At 34.8% G+C, this 20,627-nt stretch overlaps 1 long non-coding RNA gene and 1 other non-coding gene across 2 annotated transcripts; both read left to right on the top strand.

The window, feature by feature from the left end:
* Window positions 1–942: 942 nt before the first annotated feature.
* Window positions 943–1,048, top strand: LOC128279790 (small nucleolar RNA R71). Its single transcript, XR_008269985.1, has one exon. It is a non-coding gene; the product is annotated as a small nucleolar RNA R71 (small nucleolar RNA).
* Window positions 1,049–16,974: 15,926 nt separating this feature from the next.
* LOC128296299 (uncharacterized) lies at window positions 16,975–17,876 on the top strand. The gene is made up of 2 exons (XR_008286858.1): window positions 16,975–17,051; window positions 17,670–17,876. It is a non-coding gene; the product is annotated as an uncharacterized LOC128296299 (long non-coding RNA).
* Window positions 17,877–20,627: the final 2,751 nt, after the last annotated feature.

The raw sequence follows: 20,627 nt of genomic DNA, 5'->3' as shown, positions 1-20,627 counted from the left end.
TTTTTTTAAGAGTTTAGGGAATTTACCAAATTGTTCATCTGAGCGGTCTTTCTTGTCACGTTGGGGTATGGCACACGAGGTTTATATTCGACATTCACTAATTTGTTTTTATTATGACCTACCTCACCTTGCCCTTTGCTTACCACAGTTTCTTACCTCGGTTCTGGCTCAGGCTGAACGACTCCTTCATCATCTTGAATATTAATTGAGTTGAGTTGTTCCCTTGGGTTGGGTTCAGTATTACTTGGCAAGCTACCTTGTGGTCGTTCGGAGATTAGTTTAGAAAGCTGGCCTATTTGAGTTTCGAGCCCTTAGATTGATGCTTGTTGATTTTTAAGTGTTGTTTCGGTGTTCTGAAAATAGGTTTCTGACACTGAGATAAACTTTGTGAGCATCTCTTCAAGGTTCGATTTCTTTTCCTGTTGAAAGGGTGGCTGTTGAAAACCTGGAGGATGTTGTAGTCTTTGATTTCCTTGACCGCCCCACGAGAAATTTGGATGGTTCTTCCAACCTGCATTGTAAGTGTTACTATATGGATTGTTTTGAGATCGAGGATTATTACCCATGTAATTTAACTGATCGTTATCCATATTGTGGCCATAAGGTTGGTATTCCGAATGGCTTGTTCTACCTCCACTTGATTCGCACTGCATTACTGGGTGAACCTGTGAAGAACTAAGAAAACCATCAATCTTTTTATTTAAAAGTTCTACCTGGTTTGACAGCATAGTAACCGAATCGACATTATAAACGCCTGCTGTTTTAGTTGGCTTAGTCCTCATGACTTGCCACTGATAGTTATTCAGTGACATGTCCTCTATAAACTCATAAGCATCATCAGGTGTTTTATTATTGATGGTTCCGCCAGCAGCTACATCAACCATTTGTCGAGTCGAAGGATTCAGGCCATTATGGAATGCTTGAACCTGAAGCCAAAGCGGTAATCCATGGTGAGGGCACCTTCTCAGTAAGTCCTTGTATCTTTCCTGTGCATCGTAAAGAGTTTCTAAGTCCATCTGCACAAACGAAGAGATATCATTACGTAATTTAGCCATTTTAGCCGGCAGAAAATATTTTAGTAAAAAAATTTTGGTCATTTGTTCCCAAGTAGTAATTGACCCTCGTGGTAACGAGTTCAACCACTGTTTAGCATTGTTCCTCAATGAAAAAGGGAATTACCGAAGATGAATGACATCATCAGAAACACCATTAATTTTAAATGTGTCGCATAGTTCCAAAAAGTTTGCTAAATGAGCGTTGGGATCCTCATCCTGCAAACCATCAAACTAAACAAATTGTTGTATCATTTGAATAGTTTTAGGTTTTAGTTCAAAAGTATTTGCAGCTACAGCAGGTCTAACTATACTCGATTCAGTTCCTGTTAAAGAAGGTTTAGCATAATCATACATAGTACGTGGAGTAGGATTTTGATTAGCCGCAATTAAAGGAGGTAGCTGATTGTCTTGGTTTTCATCCATCTCTTCGGTTGGGGGTTGAGTATCGTCCACTTGCTCGTTCTCTGTGTATCTTAAGCTTTTCCTTATTTCTCTTTGGTTTCTGCAAACTGTGCGATCGATTTCTTCGTCAAACAGTAGTGGTCCTGACGGGTTTCTTCTAGTCATAAACTATAAAAACCTGCCAAGAGAAAGAAAAAGTAAATTAATAAATAATAATAATAATAATAATAATAATAATAATAAATTAAATTGCAAGAAACATAAATGGCTAAAGTAATAAAAATTGAGCGTTCATAATATCTTGGTTCCCCGGCAACGACCCCAAAAACTTGATCGCATAATTTTGTGTGATAAGTTTTTTAAATTTATAATTAAACGTTCTTGAAACTAACTATTATCGCGATGTAGGAAAGTGTACCTATCGAACAGTAGTATAGTTTTAGCAAGATCGGATTGTCGAACCCAAAGGAACTAAAAGTACTAGTAATGACTGTCTTTTTATTAACTAGCCTAAAAATAAGGTGGTTTTGTTTTAACTAACTAATTAGCTAATCTAAAAATTCACAGAGAATAGAATTGGGGGATTACTTTTGGAAAACAATTGAATTAAGACAATACCTAAGGAAAAATCCACCTAGACTGTACTTGTTATTCTGGCTCTGAATCGGGCGATTTATTCATTTAACTTGTTCCGTAGTGATCCCTAAGTTATGTTATTATCCCTATTCAAGACTAATAACATCTAATCCCTAGATTGAATAATTGAGACTTTTCTCTAATTAACATTTTAGGGTTGCATTAACTCGATCTATGGATCCCCTTATTAGGTTTCACCCTAATCCGGAAAAATCTTGTCATCCTATCTCTAGGTGCGCAATCAACTCTGCTTAATTATGAAAAATGTACTCTTAGATAGGGTCTACTCCTCCTCTGAATAAGAGCTTATCTTGAATAAGTATCCTGGGATATCAAAACAAGAATTAAGAACACATAATTAAGAACAAGTTAAATATTTATCATACAATTCAGAAAATAATAACAAGATTAGTCTTAGGTTTCATTCCCCTTATGTATTTAGGAGATTTAGTTCATAACTAAAAAGGAAAACATCTCAGAAGAATAACGAATACAAAACATAAAGAAAACCCAAAACTCCTGAAGGGAAGTTGAGGGGAGATCTTTAGTCTTGATGATGAAACCGACTTCTGAGATGGATCCATCGGCTTTCTTCGAGTAATTTCTTCCTTCCTCCCTGTGTGTTCCCTTACTTTCCTCTTTTAGGGTGTATTTATAGGCTTTAGAATGCCTAGAAGCCCTCAAAACTGGCTTTTCCCGAATTGAACTCAACTTGGGCTATGTAACGCCCCGATTTTTGGGCTCAGAAGTATTGGGCCTTGAGTCTGGGTTTGGGTGGAAAACGGCCCGAATAATTTGGATGTTATTATTATTTCGTATGTTTAGTTTATTAATTAAATAAATTATGAAGGGTTTATGGTATGGAAAAAAAGAAGCCCAAGAGTAAATTTAATTCGAGGCAATTCCTGAATTTTAATTTTGGGAGAGAGGGTTCTGGCGATATGGGCTTTTAAAGTTGAGGTGGTAAAATAGGACACAAATAAGGCCTTGGTAAAGTGGCAAGGTGGCGCCACTATGTTCCTAAAAAATGGTGTCTGGGAAGGAATTAAAGGTCTAGAGTTCAAGTTGCAAGGTAGGCATATTGTTACTTTTTAATTTTAGGCATGTGCCGGGCATATGATCACTTAAGTGAATTTCGGGAAAGGCCTTAGGGAGGTTGGGCCGATTGTTTTAGCTGATATTAGGGTTAGGTTCTTTTCTTTTTCTATCTTGGAGAATTAGGGTTAGCCACCTGAAAGCTTTCACTATCATTCATCCTTTCTGAGTTCTCAAAAAAGCCGAAAATGTAAATTCCTTCTCCTTGGTGCTGATTTCTTCATCCTCTCTTTTTCCTCTATTTTCTTTCTTCCTTTATGCTTTTTCTTCTAGCTGAAACCTTCTGATCACCTTACTCACCTCCTCTGTCGATCCCATCCCCCACAAAACCTCCATAGCCGATTGCCATAAAAGCCGAAATCCCGAAAACTCACTTTTTGTGCCGATTTCTCCAAGCCAAAATCCTTTAGTTATTTTTGTTCGTTTTGATCAACTTTCATCTTCTCTAAACCCTTAGTATTTGTCGGCAACATTACTTCAAAGTTATAGCCTCAAATCGTCATCTTCTTCATCACTTAAAAAGCTGAAATACCATAGATTTAGGGATTTATAGCCGAAACTTCAAATCTCCTGGATTCGAGTTCTACTATTGTTTAGAGGATAGATCTGCATCAGATCTGCGTAAAAATCAAAGAAGAATAAGTGGTAAGTGCTCATCACCTCAGATTTAGTCTTATTTTACAATTTAGAAAAAGCCGAAGTCTCTAAATCTAGGGAGGCTGTCGATTTGGGCATAGGGCTTTAAGGGTCTTTAACCGATGATTTGTTTTGGTGATTAGTGTCTTCTAGAGGTTTGATCGAAGGCTTGGATCTTTGGAGCAACTAGACTTGGACCTAGTCATCGGTTTTCGGCAAAAAGGTAAGATTCTAAAGGCTTTAGGGGCATGGTTCGAATATGGGTAGGTGAATATTGGGATTGGTTGTTGTGGGTTGCAATCTAAGAATTGTGGTAATCAATTGTAGGACATCGTAAGGGATCTCAGTAGTAGTCGTCGCGAAACAGGTGTGTATCGAACACCCTCTCATAGTTCAATTCGGCAAAAGCCGAAATGCCGAAATTCTAGCATTTCGTAGGCTTGTGAGTGTGCAGGTGCTCATAAGACGTTTAGAAATCATTAGATCTAAAATCACAAAGTGGTAAGTTAGTCGTGTGTGAAATTTTTTGCACTTCGGTAATTGGGCCTCGATAGGCTAAAACTGGGCCCAATGGGCTTTCGGGCCCATACGGGTAAAATAATAAAGAAAAGGCAATAAGTATGTTCATTAGGACTGTGGAATCAAACGCTTAAACCGTAAACTGGTCATAAAACTTGAATTAAATGGGCTTAAATTGCTAGTGGACAATTGTAGGGCCCATTAGGGTTTTAGGGCCCAATGGCTAAAATTGTGAAATTGAGATAAATAAATTATTGCGATGACAAATGGGCTAGTAAGGACAGTAACATTCGTGAGAACCCTTAAAACTGATCAAATTACTGAAATACCTTTATAGGTGGAAAATTTACAGATTTACCCCTAGGAGCAAAATTACTAATATACCCTTAGGGTTAAGGTTGACCTGAATGCATGTTTGACTTTTACTATTTACTGCATGCCATGTTATTATTATATAATGCATGGGACTGGGTTGTTGATGGAGGAAGTCCTAAAAGTGGCTTGTCCACGTACTGGAGGCTAAAAACGCCACTTTTATAATTTTTGCACCAAGTGAGTTAATCCTTGCCCTTTTCTTGTAATTTTTGTGTTTCTAAGACTTTTACAACTAGGTCCTACTATTAAATTCATTAGTTTTTGATTTCATGGATGAAATTGAAAGTCCCCATGGTTGAGTGCTGTAAGTTTATGATGAAATAGAATTAAATTAAAGCTTTAATTTGTTTATGAGATGATTTTATTAGGTAATTTCAATAGAAATTGATTTTTTAGGACCTAATTGTGAAAATGCTTGGAATTAAAGTCTATTGCTGAAATTCTAATTCCTAAAGGTTGTAAACTAGTTTAAGGTGATAGAATAAAATGTGAATTGAGAAAAATCAGCTCAATTGAGAGGCTAATTGAGTAGGGACGAAATTATCATTTATTAAAAGCTTAGGGAAAAATGGTAATAAACGACTTGCACAAAAAGCAGTTTGGACAGCATGAGAGACTAACTTTGAAAAATCACCATAAATTTTAGAAATCGAATTAGAAGATGAAAAAATATGTAATTAAATTTTATTGAGTATAGTTTCTCATAGAAGAACTAGTGTAAGAAATGGATTAGTAAATTTTGAGATATAATGAATTTTTTGAGACACGGTCAGAATGAATTAGGGTTCCCCTGTTCTGACTTTGAAAAATCATAAAAAATTTAAGAAAAACAATTATGGGCTTAAATTTATATGTATAGAATCATTAATGAGTCTATTTTAAATAGATACAAACTAGAACATTATTTGAATTCTGTATGAAGAGATAATTAATTTTTAGTGAAAAAGGGTCAGAACTGTCTATAGCAGAAAATGGGTGAATTTAAAGAATAAAATGTAATTATTGGATAAACCAAAAATTCTGAAAATTTTATGTAAGAAGATATATGAGTCTAGTTTCAGGGAAATTTAACGGATATTAATTTGGAGTTCTGTAGCTCAAGTTATAAATAATATATTGTCTATGACTCAAGTAGACAGCTTTGAATGAACTATAAATAATAGTTGAATTATAGAGAATGTTGCATATGAACATGAAATGTATTAAATTGATAATTAAATTTATCTATTTAGATCTGGAAGATTCAAATACGAAGCTAGATTGAGGAAAGGAAAAAGTTCGGGATTAGTAGATTTTTATTGTTTACAAACAAGTATCAAGGTAAGTTCGTGTAACTTAAATTATATTCTTAAATGCTTGAAATGCATGTTTTTGATATGAATATGATTTGAATGTTCATTATATGGAAATTTATGAAACATTGATATATTTTATTAAATGGGAAGAAATCCCATTTGAATGAAAGGAAAATTCGATGGATCTCTGAAAAGGAATTGACAGTAAAAAGGATCTAGCCGGACGGGTGATCCTATCTGATATAGCCCTCCAAGAATATGTGTAAAATGGATTTAGCGGGACGGGTAATCCGAATTAGGGTCTCAATTTAGCTTTGGATGGTAATTGAGATCCAAGCTCATTAGAGTAATTGTCGTTGCGAGGATTTAGCTTCGGTGGTAATCCCGACAATACTCTATGAGTTTATATTGCGAGGATTTAGCTCGATGGTAATCCATTGCAAGGTTGAGGTTCGAGGGAGTGTGCTCTCTGAAATGGATATGTGCGCACATGAATATGAATTGACGGACTCGGAATTGTACAATAAATGTGTACCTCTGAAAATCCATCGAAATTCCGATAAATTCAACGGGATAAATATGGAAAAATAACAAGGAAACGGAAATCATGGTATTGACGAGCTCATCAATCATGGTATATATATTATTGATATATGGAAATTATTGTACTAACTTGAATGTTGAGTTTGTTCATGTTAGGGTAATAATGCATTGAATGGATATATGAATGTTTATTATATTGTATTGAAAATATTAGGTAAGTATAATTCTTGTTACATGAGCTTACTAAGCACAAAGTGCTTACCCCGTTTCTTCTTTCCCTGTTTTGTAGTGGTAAGAGCTCGGAGGTCGGATTCGGTCGGAGACACATCACACTATCAACCTCAGGATTTCGGTATATAAAGAAACTTTATTTTGGAAATCAATGGCATGTATAAGCTAACAAAGTAAATGTTAATGTGAAATGAATGTAAAGTTAGGCATTAGTATGGTTAACAAACCTGGTTTTAGATATGTGATGACGTTATCTTATAAATATGCATGAATTTATCTTGAAAATATTTTGAATTGATTTGGTTTATGTGGATTGGTCTCGATTTAATATTGCAGGGAAGGTTAGATATCTATAAAGGGGTTATATTGAGTTAAAAAAAATTTAATTCGTAAACTCCGGTAATGCCTCGTACCCTATTTCGGCAATGAATACGGGTAGGGATATTACATTTATTGGTATCAGAGCTATGGTTTAGCCGGTTCTAGGACCGATGTAGCAAATACGGGATTAGCTATACATGCCATTTAAATTATTATTGATAGTGTGATATCTCCTGACCATTTAAAATGTGTTTTTCTTATAGTAATGTCATCCGACCGAGCTCAATCTGAGGAAGCTGGGAGTCATGCTCCGGCTTCAGTACAAAGAGAAGAAACTAGCAGTAGAAGGCCTTAGACAGAGGGTCGAGGGTAGGGGGCAAAAACAGCCTTCTTTCAAATGATGAATGAATGGTTTAATCAATACTTAAGAACTAACCCTGTAGTGCAGCAAGTTCAAGCTCCCCCTCCGCTCCTCCACGGTTCCGAGATCCCACAAGCTACAGTCTTGAATCATCGGAAAAGGAAAGCTCCAGTAGATAAAATTCGAAAATATGGGGCCGAAGAATTTCGAGCTGCAGTTGATGATGATTCTGAATGGGCTGAATTCTGGTTAGAAAACACTACTCGGGTTTTGGAGGAATTATCTTGTACACCAGAAGAATGTCTGAAATGTGCCATCTCACTGCTAAAAGACACAGCTTACCATTGGTGGAATACTAAAGCTTTAGCTGTTCCGAAAGAAGAAATTACATGGGAATTCTTTTAGACCGAGTTCAGAAAAAAATATATCAGCTAGAGGTTTTTCGATCAAAAAAGAAAAGAGTTTCTTGAGTTGAAATAGGGTAACAGATCAGTATCTGAATATGAAAGAGAATTTGTTCGATTGAGTAAATATGCTCGAGAATGGGTACAGTCAGAAGCTGAAATGTGCAAAGGATTCGAAGAAAGGTTAAATGAGGACATTAAACTACTGATCAGAATTCTTGAAATTCGAGAGTTTAAAACATTGGCAGAGAGAGCTTATAAAGCAGAAGAATTGAGCAAAGAAAAGAAACAGGCTGAGAGGGAAGCTCGAATTTTTTGTAAAAGACCGATGGGAAAATCCCAGTTTTCTTCGTCAAAGAAATTGAAGAAGTATCAGGATCGTTCTACTTCAGCCATTGGGTATTCGGGCAAAGAGCGAGGTTCTCAACGCACTAATCCAAGGCCTTCTACTCTATCAGTAACCAGTGTTGGCAGTGTTGGCACTCCTAAATCGAGATGCCAGTACTGTAATAAAGCTCATTTTGGTGAATGTTGATTAAAGAGCGGGGCTTGTTACCGATGTGGTTCTTTTGACCATTTACTCAGAGATTGTCCAGAAAAGGGTGAAAAAGAAGCTGAACAGATATCGAAGCTGAGTAATCCAGTTTCGAGAGGTAGACCACCTCGACCATCCAGTAATATCAATGGTAGTCGAGGAGCTACAAAAGATACTGCAGGTAGGCCTGAGGCACGAGCACCAGCTAGGACATATGCCATTCGTGCCAGAGAAGATGCCTCAGCACCCGATGTTATTACTGGTACATTTTCTTTACTTGATACTGAGATTACTGCATTGATTGATCCTGGTTCTACGCATTCATATATATGTGTTAAACTTGCAATTATTAAAAACTTATCTGTTGAACCTACTGAATTTGTGGTTAAAGTCTCGAACCCCCTGGGCTAGTTTGTGTTGGTGGATAAAATTTGTAAAAATTGTCCAATAATGGTAAGAGGTTATTGTTTCTCGGCTGATTTGATGTTACTGCCATTTGATGAATTTGACGTGATATTGGGCATGGATTGGTTAACCCAGCATGATGCGGTAATAAATTGTAGACAAAAATATATTGTGCTAAAATGTCAGAATAGTGAGTTGCTCCGGGTTAAATCTGATCAGAAAGAGGGGTTATCTGATATGATTTCGGTAATGGCAGTATAGAGGTATGTCAAAAAAGGGTATGATGCTTACTTGGCTTATGTACTTGACACCAAAGTATCTGAGTAAAAAATACAAGTAGTTCCAGTGGTATGTGAATTTTCTGATGTGTTTCCAGAGGAATTACCAGGATTGCCACCAGAAGGAAGTGGAATTTTCTATAGATTTGATTCTGGGAACTACTCCGATCTCCATAGCTCCATATCGTATGGCTCCTATAGAATTAAAGGAGTTAAAGACACAGTTGCAAGAACTTTTTGACAGGGGTTTTGTCCGACCGAGTCATTCACCTTGGGGTGCTCCGATTCTGTTTGTGAAAAAGAAAGATGGGTCTTTGAGATTGTGTATCGACTACCGGCAGCTTAATAAAGTAACCATAAAGAATAAGTACCCGTTACCCCAGATTGATGATTTATTTGATCAGTTGAAAGGTGCTATTGTGTTTTCAAAGATTGATCTTCGATCAGGTTATTATCAGTTACGGGTAAAGGAGTCAGATGTGCCAAAAACAGCCTTTAGAACCAGGTACGGGCATTATGAGTTTCTAGTTATGCCGTTTAGGCTAACTAATGCACCTGCAGTATTCATGGATTTGATGAACCAGATATTCAGATCCTACTTAGACAAATTTGTAGTAGTATTCATTGATGATATTTTAGTTTATCCTCGGGATGAAGAAGAACATACAGAACATTTGAGAATTGTGTTGCAAATTCTACGAGAGAAGCAGTTATATGCTAAATTCAGTAAATGTGAATTTTGGCTTCGAGAAGTGGATTTTCTTGGACATATTGTATCTGCCGAAGGCATCAGGGTAGATCCAAGTAAAATATTAGCTATTGTCAATTGGAATCCACCGAAGAATGTATCTGAAGTTAGAAGTTTCTTGGGTTTAGCTGGTTATTATCGGAGATTTGTACAGGGATTCTCTATGATAGCTTCTCCGATGACTCGATTATTGCAGAAAGATGTAAAGTTCGAGTGGACTGATGAATGTCAGCAGAGTTTCAACCGATTGAAAGATCTACTAACGAAAGCACCTGTATTAGTGCAGCCTGAACCAGGTAAGGAATTTGTTATTTACAGTGATGCCTCATTAAATGGTTTAGGTTGTGTTTTGATGCAAGAAGGTAAAGTAATAGCCTATGCTTCAAGACAACTTAAACCACATGAAAGAAATTACCCAGTACATGATCTTAAATTAGCTGCTATTGTATTTGCGTTGAAGATATGGCGGCATTACTTGTACGGTGAGAAATGTCATATTTATACTGATCATAAAAGCTTGAAATATTTGATGACACAGAAAGATTTGAATTTGAGACAGCGCAGGTGGCTTAAACTGATAAAGGACTATGATTTGATTATTGATTACCATCCGGGTAAAGCTAATTTTGTAGCTGATGCTTTGAGCTGGAAATATCTGTTCGCTTTATGAGCTATGAATACCCGATTATCATTAACTGATGATGGTTCAATCATAGCAGAATTAAGAGCTAAACTGAAATTTTTACAGCAAATATGTGAAGCTCAGAAGAATGATGAGAAGTTACAAGTTAAATGGGCACAGTGTGAGTCAGGTAATGATTCTGAATTTCAGATTGGTTCTGATGGTTGTTTATTATTCAGAGGTAGGGTATGTGTACCTCAAAATTCAAAGCTCATACAGAAGATTTACGCGAGGCTCACAGCGGTATTATGTCTGTACATCCGAGGAGTAATAAAATGTATAATGATCTGAAAAAGATGTACTTGTGGTCGGGAATGAAACGTGATATCTCTGAGTTTGTATCAAGGTGTTTAATATGTCAACAAGTTAAAGCTGAACATCAGATACCTTCGGGGTTACTTCAACTAATTACTGTACCAGAATGGAAATGGGCAAGAATCACTATGGATTTTGTATCGGGGTTACCCTTGTCTCCGAGGAAAAAAGATGCTATTTGGGTGATTGTTGTCCGATTAACAAAGTCAGCTCACTTTATTCCGGTATGTATGGATTATTCTTTAGATAAATTAGCTGAACTATACATATCTGAGATTGTCAGGCTACATGGAGTACCTGTCTCTATTATATCAGATAAAGATCTTCGATTTACGTCTCATTTTTGGGACAAATTGCAAGAAGCCTTAGGTACTCAGTTGTATTTCAACACTGCATTTCATCCTCAGACAGATGGTTAATCTGAGCATGTAATTCAAGTATTGGAAGATATGCTCCGATGTTGTATACTAGAGTTTGAAGGTAATTGGGAGAGGTATCTACCTTTGATTGAATTTGCTTACAATAACAGTTATCAGTCTAGTATTAAAATGGCTCCGTATGAAGCTTTGTATGGTAGAAAATGTAGAACACCGTTATATTGGACATAACTCAGTGAAAGAAAGATACATAGGGTTAATTTGATCTGGGAAACAGAAGAAAAAGTAAAGGTTATTCGAGATAGTCTAAAAGCAGCTTCCGATCATCAAAAATCATATGCCGACCTTAAACGAAAAGAGATTGAATTTCAAGTTGGTGACAAGGTATTCCTGAAAGTGTCTCCTTGGAAGAAAGTCCTCCGATTCGGTCAAAAGGGTAAACTGAGTCCAAGATTTATCGGGCCATATGAAATCATAGAAAGAATTGGACCGGTCGCTTATCGATTGGCATTACCACCGGAACTTGATAGAATCGATAATGTTTTTCATGTATCTATGTTACGATGATATCGATCAGATCCTTCACATGATATTTCTCCGACAGAAGTAGAGATTCAACCGGATATGACTTACAGTGAAGAACCGGTCAAGATATTGGCACGGGAGACAAAAGAGCTTAGAAATAAAAAGATAAATTTGGTGAAAGTATTGTGGCAAAAGCACGGGATTGAGGAAGCGGCATGGGAACCGGAGGAGGCAATGAGGAAACAATACCCAAACCTCTTTACTGGTAAGATTTTCGAGGACGAAAATCCTTAAAGGGGGGAGAGTTGTAATGGCCTAAATTCAAGGTTATCGGAACAATGGTTTCGTAACTATAGATCCGATTTAAAGAGAAATTTATTTCAATATTTTTGCTTGAAAATTGATATGATAGGAAAATCGTATGAAAATATTGATAGAAAAATTTTACCAATTTAGTGATTAGATAGAAAAAGAAATTATTGAAGAAATTGGGTAAAAACAAGGTATCGAGACCTATCTCATAAAACCGAGTCAAAAATAATTTTATAAATATTTATGAAATGTTATTAATGTGGTAATAAAATTTCGTTAGGAAATTTTATTGTTTGGGTAGTCAATTAAATGAAAAGGACTAAATTGTAATAGGTGTAAAAGTTGCTAGAGTGATTAAATAGCTTAAGAGTCTAATGAGAAAGGATTTAAAAGGCAATTAGACCCAAAATTTATTTGGGCTGGACGGCAAGGGTATGAAATCAGCAGAAAATTTGATAAATTAAGGGTAAAATTAGAATATTGCAAAATTAACTAAAAAAAGCTAGGACTAAATAGGAAATATCTAGATTTCTCTTCATTTCTCTTCAATTCCAGCAGCTAAAAACACCATAAGTGGGTTCTCTAAGCTGATATTTCATAATTTTTGCACCAAGTGAGTTAATCCTTGCCTTTTTCTTGTAATTTTTGTGTTTCTAAGACTTTTACAACTAGGTCCTACTATTAAATTCATTAGTTTTTTATTTCATGGATGAAATTGAAAGTCCCCATGGTTGAGTGCTGTAAGTTTATGATGAAATAGAATTAAATTAAAGCTTTAATTTGTTTATGAGATGATTTTATTAGGTAATTTCAATAGAAATTGATTTTTGGGACCTAATTGTGAAAATGCTTGGAATTAAAGTCTATTGCTGAAATTCTGATTCCTAAAAAGGTTGTAAACTAGTTTAAGGTGGTAGAATAAAATGTTAATTGAGAAAAATCAGCTCAATTGAGAGGCTAATTGAGTAGGGACGAAATTATCATTTATTAAAAGCTTAGGGGAAATATGGTAATAAACAGCTTGCACAAAAACAGTTTGGACAGCAGAGTAGACTAACTTTGAAAAATCACCATAAATTGTAGAAATTGAATTCGAAGATAAAAAAAATATTGAATTAAATATTATTGAGTCTAGTTTCTCATAGAAGAAATAGTGTAAGCAATGGATTTGTAAATTTTAAGAGATAATGAATTTTATGAGACAAGGTCAGAATGAATTCGGGTTCCCCTGTTCTGACTTTAAAAAATCATAAAAAATTTAAGAAAAACAATTATGGGCTTAAATTTATATGTATAGAATCCTTAATGAGTATATGTTTAAGAGAAAAAAAAAACATTATTTGAATTCTGTATGAAGAGATAATTATTTTTAGTGAAGAAGGGTCAGAAGCGTCGATAGCGTAAGCAGGTTGACTTTAAAGAATAAACTGTACTTATTGGCTAAACCAAAAATTCTGAAACTTTTATGGTAAGAAGATATATGAGTCTAGTTTCAGAAAAAATTAACGGATCTTAATTTGGAGTTCCGTAGCTCAAGTTATAAATAATTTAGTGTCTATGACTCAAGTAGACATTTTTGAATGAACTATAAATAATAGTTGAATTATAGAGAATGTTGCATATGAATATGAAATGTATTAAATTGATAATTAAATTTATTTATTTAGATTCGAAAGATTCAAATATGAAGCTAGATCGAGGAAAGGAAAAAGTTTGGGATTAGTAGATTTTTATTGTTTACAAACAAGTATCATGGTAAGTTCGTGTAATTTGAATTATATTCTTAAATGCTTGAAATGCATGTTTTGATATGAATATGATTTGAATATTCATTATATGGAAATTTATGAAACATTGATATGTTTGATAAAATGGGAAGAAATCCGTTTGAATGAAAGGAAAATTCGATGGATCTCGAAAAGGAATTGACGGTAAAAGGATCTAGCAGGACGGGTGATCCTATCTGATATAGCCCTCCGAAGAATATGTGTAAAATGGATTTAGCCGGACGGGTAATCCGAATTAGGTCTGAATTTAGCTTCGACTGGTAATTGGATCCAAGCTCATTAGAGTAATTGTCGTTGTAGGGATTTAGCTTCGACTGGTAATCCCGACAATACTCTATGAGTTTATATTGCAGGGGATTTAGCCTGGACTGGTAATCCCGCTGCAAGGTTGAGGTTCGCGGGAGTGTGCTCTCTTAGTGGTATTCCATTTAGTGGTATCATACCACAGTTTAGTCGGTTCTTGAATTGAATGTAGCATATGTGGAGTTTATAAATACATGCCATTATATAACCCGTGATAGTGTGATATCTCCTAACTCCGATGTAAATTGTCTTACAAATAGATAGAGATGCTTTCCAACCGAGCTAATTCCTATACTACTGAAAGTGATACTCACAATTCTCGAGTAAAAATGTTGCGTATGATAAAAGGGGACCTATAAAGGTATGAAATAAATGTTTTATAATGGACATGTTAATGATAAATGTTAAGTGATATGTGTGTACTTATAAAAGTTGAATTTTGAGGCTTACGATCTCCACCCTTTTATCAGTATAGCGTTATACAATGAAATTCAAAAGATTTATATGGATTAAGCTCATGAATGTGGAACTAAAGAGTTCAAAGGTTGAATGATTAATGATGTAGTCAAAATTGAGAATGGGTTAGTAAGTAAGAAGGTATTAAAAGAGATATCAGATTTTTCCGAAGATTATTCTGAATATGTGATGCCATTATTAAGGAAGAAGAATATTCATGAGTAATCAACTTATCTAAATATGATAATTATAGAATGGATTAGCCGAAAATTCTTCCGAATTGACTCTTTTAGTGAACTGAATAATGTAAGATTATTGATGACTTTATTAGTCAGTGGAATAGTGATGAAATTGCAAAGATATTTGAATACAGATGTTATAATTGGGTATATTACAGCAATCCTTTCTGGGTATTCTATATGTTCTGTTAGTATCAGAGGCATATGAAATTGTGCATGTATAGATGCAATGTTTATCAAATTGAATGGCTAGTAAATTATGATAGATGGAACTACTGAAAGTCAGGTTGATTCATGAGCGGTATTGCTCTATCATACCTAGGTTTGCCAATTTATCATGATTGATATAAGATTTGATGATAAGGTTTATATGATATCATTTTCTACTTCTACTGATTGAAGCTCTGAATTGCGAATATGCAAGTTATATTGTCTTTATCACAGTTGTTTCTACTAAGTATGCATGATATTACTCTTCTGAATTTTCTCTGAGATATCATTAATCTCTTTATGATTCAAACATGGTTTATCAGTGAAAGATATTCATCGATTGGAGGTAATTACATTTATTACTGTTATAAATATTGACTCGATCATGAGGTATGGTGATAGAGATCACAGATAGTAGAAATTGTATTACTGCATTGGTTATTATTGGGGCCACTTTCGGTTTTCTCTCTTTTAAGTTGAGGTGCACTTTTGATGTTAAACTGTTGCTTTATCTATACAGCTGAAATGTCAGTCATATTATTGTACAATGGTTTTAAATCTATCTGATAGTTGTGGATTTGGAAAAACTCAAAGCTTCAATGTTAATAATTGAAATAGCTATATTGATGACATAGTTATTACAGAAAGATGTAAGATTTGAATGGACTGACAAATGTTAGTAAGGTTTTGACCAGTCGGAATCTCTGTTGATTAAAGTATTAATTATGTTTAGCCTGAATCAGATAAGGAGTTCGTTATTACAGTACTACACTATTTAACAGGATTAGACTATGGTTGTAACATCCCGAAATAGGGCCTAAACGGAACAGTGGTTGCGAAACCACAAATCCGAGGTAGAATGTAACGGCCTAATTTTCAGTGGTGTCAAAAATGGTGATTTGAGATCACTAAATCGGACAAATAAGATTGAACAAGATAGTAACTTAATACTTATGAGTCAAGTAAGAATTTAGAAGAATTTGTGAAATGGTGAAATTAGTGAATTAAAATAATTTATTAGGTCAGACGGGTCAAAAACGAGGTATCGAGACCTCGAATTTGAAAATTGAGCTATAAATATTTTTATAAATATTTATGAAGTGTCATTGAGTTAGTATTAAAGTTTCGTTAGAAAATTTTGATGTTTGGATAGCTAATTAATTAAAAAGGACTAAACTGAAAATAGCTCAAAATTTGTTAAATTGTGAGTAAATAGCTTAAGTATTTAAAAAGATGGATTTAAAGAGCAATTAGACCCAAAGGTTAATGGCTGGACGGTTTGGGTATGAAATAAGCAAGAAAACAATGTGAACAAAGGACAAAATTGGAATTAGCATAAAAGTTAATAGTTAAAAAATGATGTAATTGAAAATCTAGACATTTCTTCATCTTTCTCACCGAAACGCAGTAGCAGGTCTCCTATACTGGTTTTTCATATTTTTGCACCATGTAAGTTCAATTTTTACTATTTCTTAGTAATTTTATGTTTTTGTGACTTTTACAATTAGGTCCAATCATCTAATTCATTAGTTTTTGATTTGGTGGGTGAAATTGGAAGTTACCCTGGCTGAGTAAGGGTAGTTTATGATGAATTATTATGAAATTGAAGTTCTAATTTCATATTAAGGTTGTTTTATTAAGTCATTTTGATAAAAATGGTATTTAGGACCTAATTGTGAGCAAAATTGTGAATTAGATGTTGGTGTTGAAATTCAGAATATCAAAGGCTATGAAATAGTTTATAATGATAAAATAAAAGTGTTAATTTATAAAAATTAGTTCAATTGATGGGTGAATTGAGCAGGACTAAATTGTAAAAGCTGTAAATTTTGGGGTAAAAGTGCAATTTTGAATTTTGAACAGCATAAATTGTGAAGTGAAATAGAAATCAAATAAATGCTAATGAGTAGAAATATTTTATATTATAGATCAAGAATCCAAAGAAGAACGAGGAAAAGAAAAAGTAAAGGACTAAATTGTAAGGTTTAGTCACATTTTGTATCAAGGTAAGTTTACAGTAAATAAATGCAATATTCTTTTATTTTACATTATTATTGTCAATTTCAGCATTTATATATTATGTTATGAAAATATTTAAAGTCGAATTTAAGGTGAAGTGACAGAGGAAAAGTGTTAGAAAGCCCGGTTGAACCCTAGGAATGTTAGGATATTAGGGTTGACAGATGTAATGAAATGAGCCATGTAAGTCCATATTAGAAATATGGCTTTGGAGACAGGATTGAGCCATGTAAGTCCATATTATATATGGCATTGGAGACAGAATAATTCATGTAAGTCCATGTCAAAGACATGGCATTGGCGAGATATTGATAGAGCGAGGAGCGACCTAGTATCCTTAGTATTCCGAGTGATTCAACAGTCGGGATACGAGTTAAATTACAGTGAATTAACAGCAAAGGAAAAGTAGATTATACTTATGAAAAGGAAAGGTCGGTAAGAAAGAAGGTAAGGAATAAAGAAGAAGATAGAAATTGAGAAGTAAAGAAATTTATGATGTTAGATGATATTATGCATAATTATCCATTATGTTGAATGTTGTGATTTATTTGCTTGTAAGCTTACTAAGCCTAGTGCTTAATCTCTTTATTTTATTCTTCTTATAGTACTTATCTAGTCACTCGGGGATCGAAGGAAATGTCGGAGGCCGATCACACTATCAAAGAAATAACTCGGTATAACTAGACGTTTTGTTTTGGGTATGGCATGTATAGAAACTTAGCTACTTTTGGTATAATATGAATAATGAATGATGTGTAAATACTTGCTAGTGATTAGCTAAGAAAATAGCTGATGATATACATGTTTATTAATATGTATGATTGAATGATGATTATCACATGAAAATTATGAAAATGTGAAAGTAACCTAAAAACAGATTCAAGTAATGAAATGATGTAACTTTGAAAAATCACTAAAATTGTAGAAACATAGTTTGAAGATGAATAATATATGAAATTAAATCTTATTATGTATATTTTCTTATGGAATAAGCAAAACAGGTAAAAGTATTATATTTTATGATATATCTGAGTTTTAGTGAAACAGGTCGAGCGATTTCTGGATCCCCTGTTTCAAATTTGGAAATTCACCATAAATTGTACAAAACTAATTAGAAGGTATAATTTATATGGTTAGAATTCTTGTTGAATCTAGTTTTGAGAGAAACAAACGACTTAGTCATATGAATTTTGTACAGGAAGAAAAATGGTTCGTAGTAAGAAGAGGTCAGTGCAGTCGAGTTTTGAAACAGGGGAAACTTTAACTAATAAACTGTACTAATTGGCTAAGTCAAAAATTCTAGAAAAAAAGTAGTAGATATATATATGAGTCTAGTTTCATGAAAAATTTACAGATCTTAATTTCGAGTTTTGAAACTCGAGAAATGAATTTTTAAGTAACCATGACGCAGAAAAATAGTTTATTCCGAAAATTAAAATAAGTGATTTAGAGTTGTTTAAAAGGTAAGATAAGTTTAGTAACACCTCAAGCTTGACTCCGGTGATGGTTTCGGGCGTGGGGGCGTTACATTTATTGGTATCAGAGCAGGTTTAGTCTATTCTCGGAACAGCTAGTGTGAGAAAAAGTCTAGCTATACATGCCATACTTGTATTTTGATAGTGTGACGACTCCTGACGATTTTTAAATATTTTGTTTTATTGTAATGGATCCCGAGTGAGCTGGTGATGATGATGTAGAAAGTAATGCTTTGCTCCGTAGAAGGGGTAGCGCCATCGAGAATAGGCCGAGAATAGTTAATCGGGAGGAGTGACTCGAAGCTCTCTTCCAAGCTTTGAATGATTTGTTTGTTGAGTTCGTTAAGACGAATCCGCAGATTAGACCTCCACCCCTCATGATTCTCGGGCTACCCATGTAGCTCAAGCTCCCCAATCACAGTGCAGTGATAAGAGAAAAGCCACCAGTTGATAGAATCAGAAACAAGGGCGAAGAGTTCGAGCAACAAAAGATGATGATGCGAAAGAGCGAATTTTGGTTAGAAAATACTATCGAGTCTTTGATGAGTTATCTTGTACACCGAGGAATGTATGGAATGCGTAGTATCACTTCTTAGAGACTCAGCCTACTACTGGTAGAAGACACTTGTATCAGTTGTACCAAAGGAGAGGGTCACTTGGGATTTCTTTCAGGAGGAATTTCGTAAAAAGTACATCAGTCAGAGGTTTATTGTCTAGAAGAGAAAGGAATTCCTGGAATTTAAACAAGGTAATATGACGGATCGATGAGATTCTGCTTAAATTATCGGCAACTTAACAAGGTAACAGTAAAGAACAAGTATCCATTGCCTAGAATTGATGATCTGTTTGATCAATTGAAGGGAGCTACTATGTTTTTCAAGATAGATTTGAGATCCGGATATTATCAGCTGTGAGTTAAAGAGTCAGATGTCTTGAAGACTGCTTTCCGGACTAGGTATGGTCATTATGAGTTCCTTGTGATGCCATTTGACTTGACTAATGCTCCTGCCATTTTCATGGACTTAATGAACCGAATTTTCAGACCGTACTTGGATAAGTTTGTAGTTTTGTTTATTGATGATATCTTGATTTATTCTCATGATGAGACCGAGCATGCGAGCATTTGAGAACGCTTTACTGATTCGAAAGATAATCGGTTGTATGTCAAGTTCAACAAAAGTGAGTTTCGTTACGAGAAGTTGGTTTTCTTGGACATATTGTTTCGTGAAGGTATTAAGGTTGATCCGAGCAAGATTTCAGCCATTGTTGATTGGAAGCCTCCTAGAAATGTATCAAAAGTTAGAAGTTTTCTTGGTCTTGCGGATATTATAGGCGATTTGTAGAGGATTTTCCATGATAGCTACCCCACGACAAGATTGCTGCGAAAGGATGTCAAGTTTGAATGGATTGAGAAGTGTCAACGAGTTTTGACAAGTTAAAAGCATTGTTGACTAAAGCTCTGCTTTAGTGCAACTAGAACCGTAAGGAGTTTGTGATTTCTGATGATGCGTCCATGAATGGACTTGGTTGTGTACTTATGCAGGAAGGAAGGTAATTGCTTATGCCTCTAGACAACTAAAGCCACATGAGAAGAACTATCCGACACATGATTTAGAGCTAGCCGCCATTGTTTTTATTTGAAGATTTGGAGACATCATTTGTACGGTGAGAAGTGCCACATATTCACCGATCACAAAAGTTTGAAATATTTGATGACTCAAAAGATTTGAATTTGAGGCAAAGAAAATGGTTAGAGTTGATTAAAGATTATGAGCTAGTGATCGATTATCACCTGTAAGGCAAACGTTGTTGCGATGCTTTGAGTAGGAAATCTTTATTTGCATTAAGAGCTTTGAACACTAGTCTAGCCTTATCGGATGATGGTTTTATCTTAGCTGAGTTGAGAGCTAAACCGATGTTTCTTGAAGAAATTTGTGAAGCTCAAAAAAAAATGACAGTGAGTTGTTAACCAAAAGAGATCGGTCTTGAGTCGGATGTAGAGTCGATTTTCAGATCGATTCGACGGTTGTTTGATGTTCGAGACAGGTATCATACCGAAGAATGATGAGCTTATTCGAAAGATTTTAC

Source organism: Gossypium arboreum, chromosome 8, assembly GCF_025698485.1.
Source record: "Gossypium arboreum isolate Shixiya-1 chromosome 8, ASM2569848v2, whole genome shotgun sequence".
Lineage (NCBI taxonomy): Eukaryota > Viridiplantae > Streptophyta > Magnoliopsida > Malvales > Malvaceae > Gossypium > Gossypium arboreum.
The sequence above is the reverse complement of the archived record's forward strand: the minus strand, read 5'-3'. Positions and strand labels throughout refer to the sequence as shown.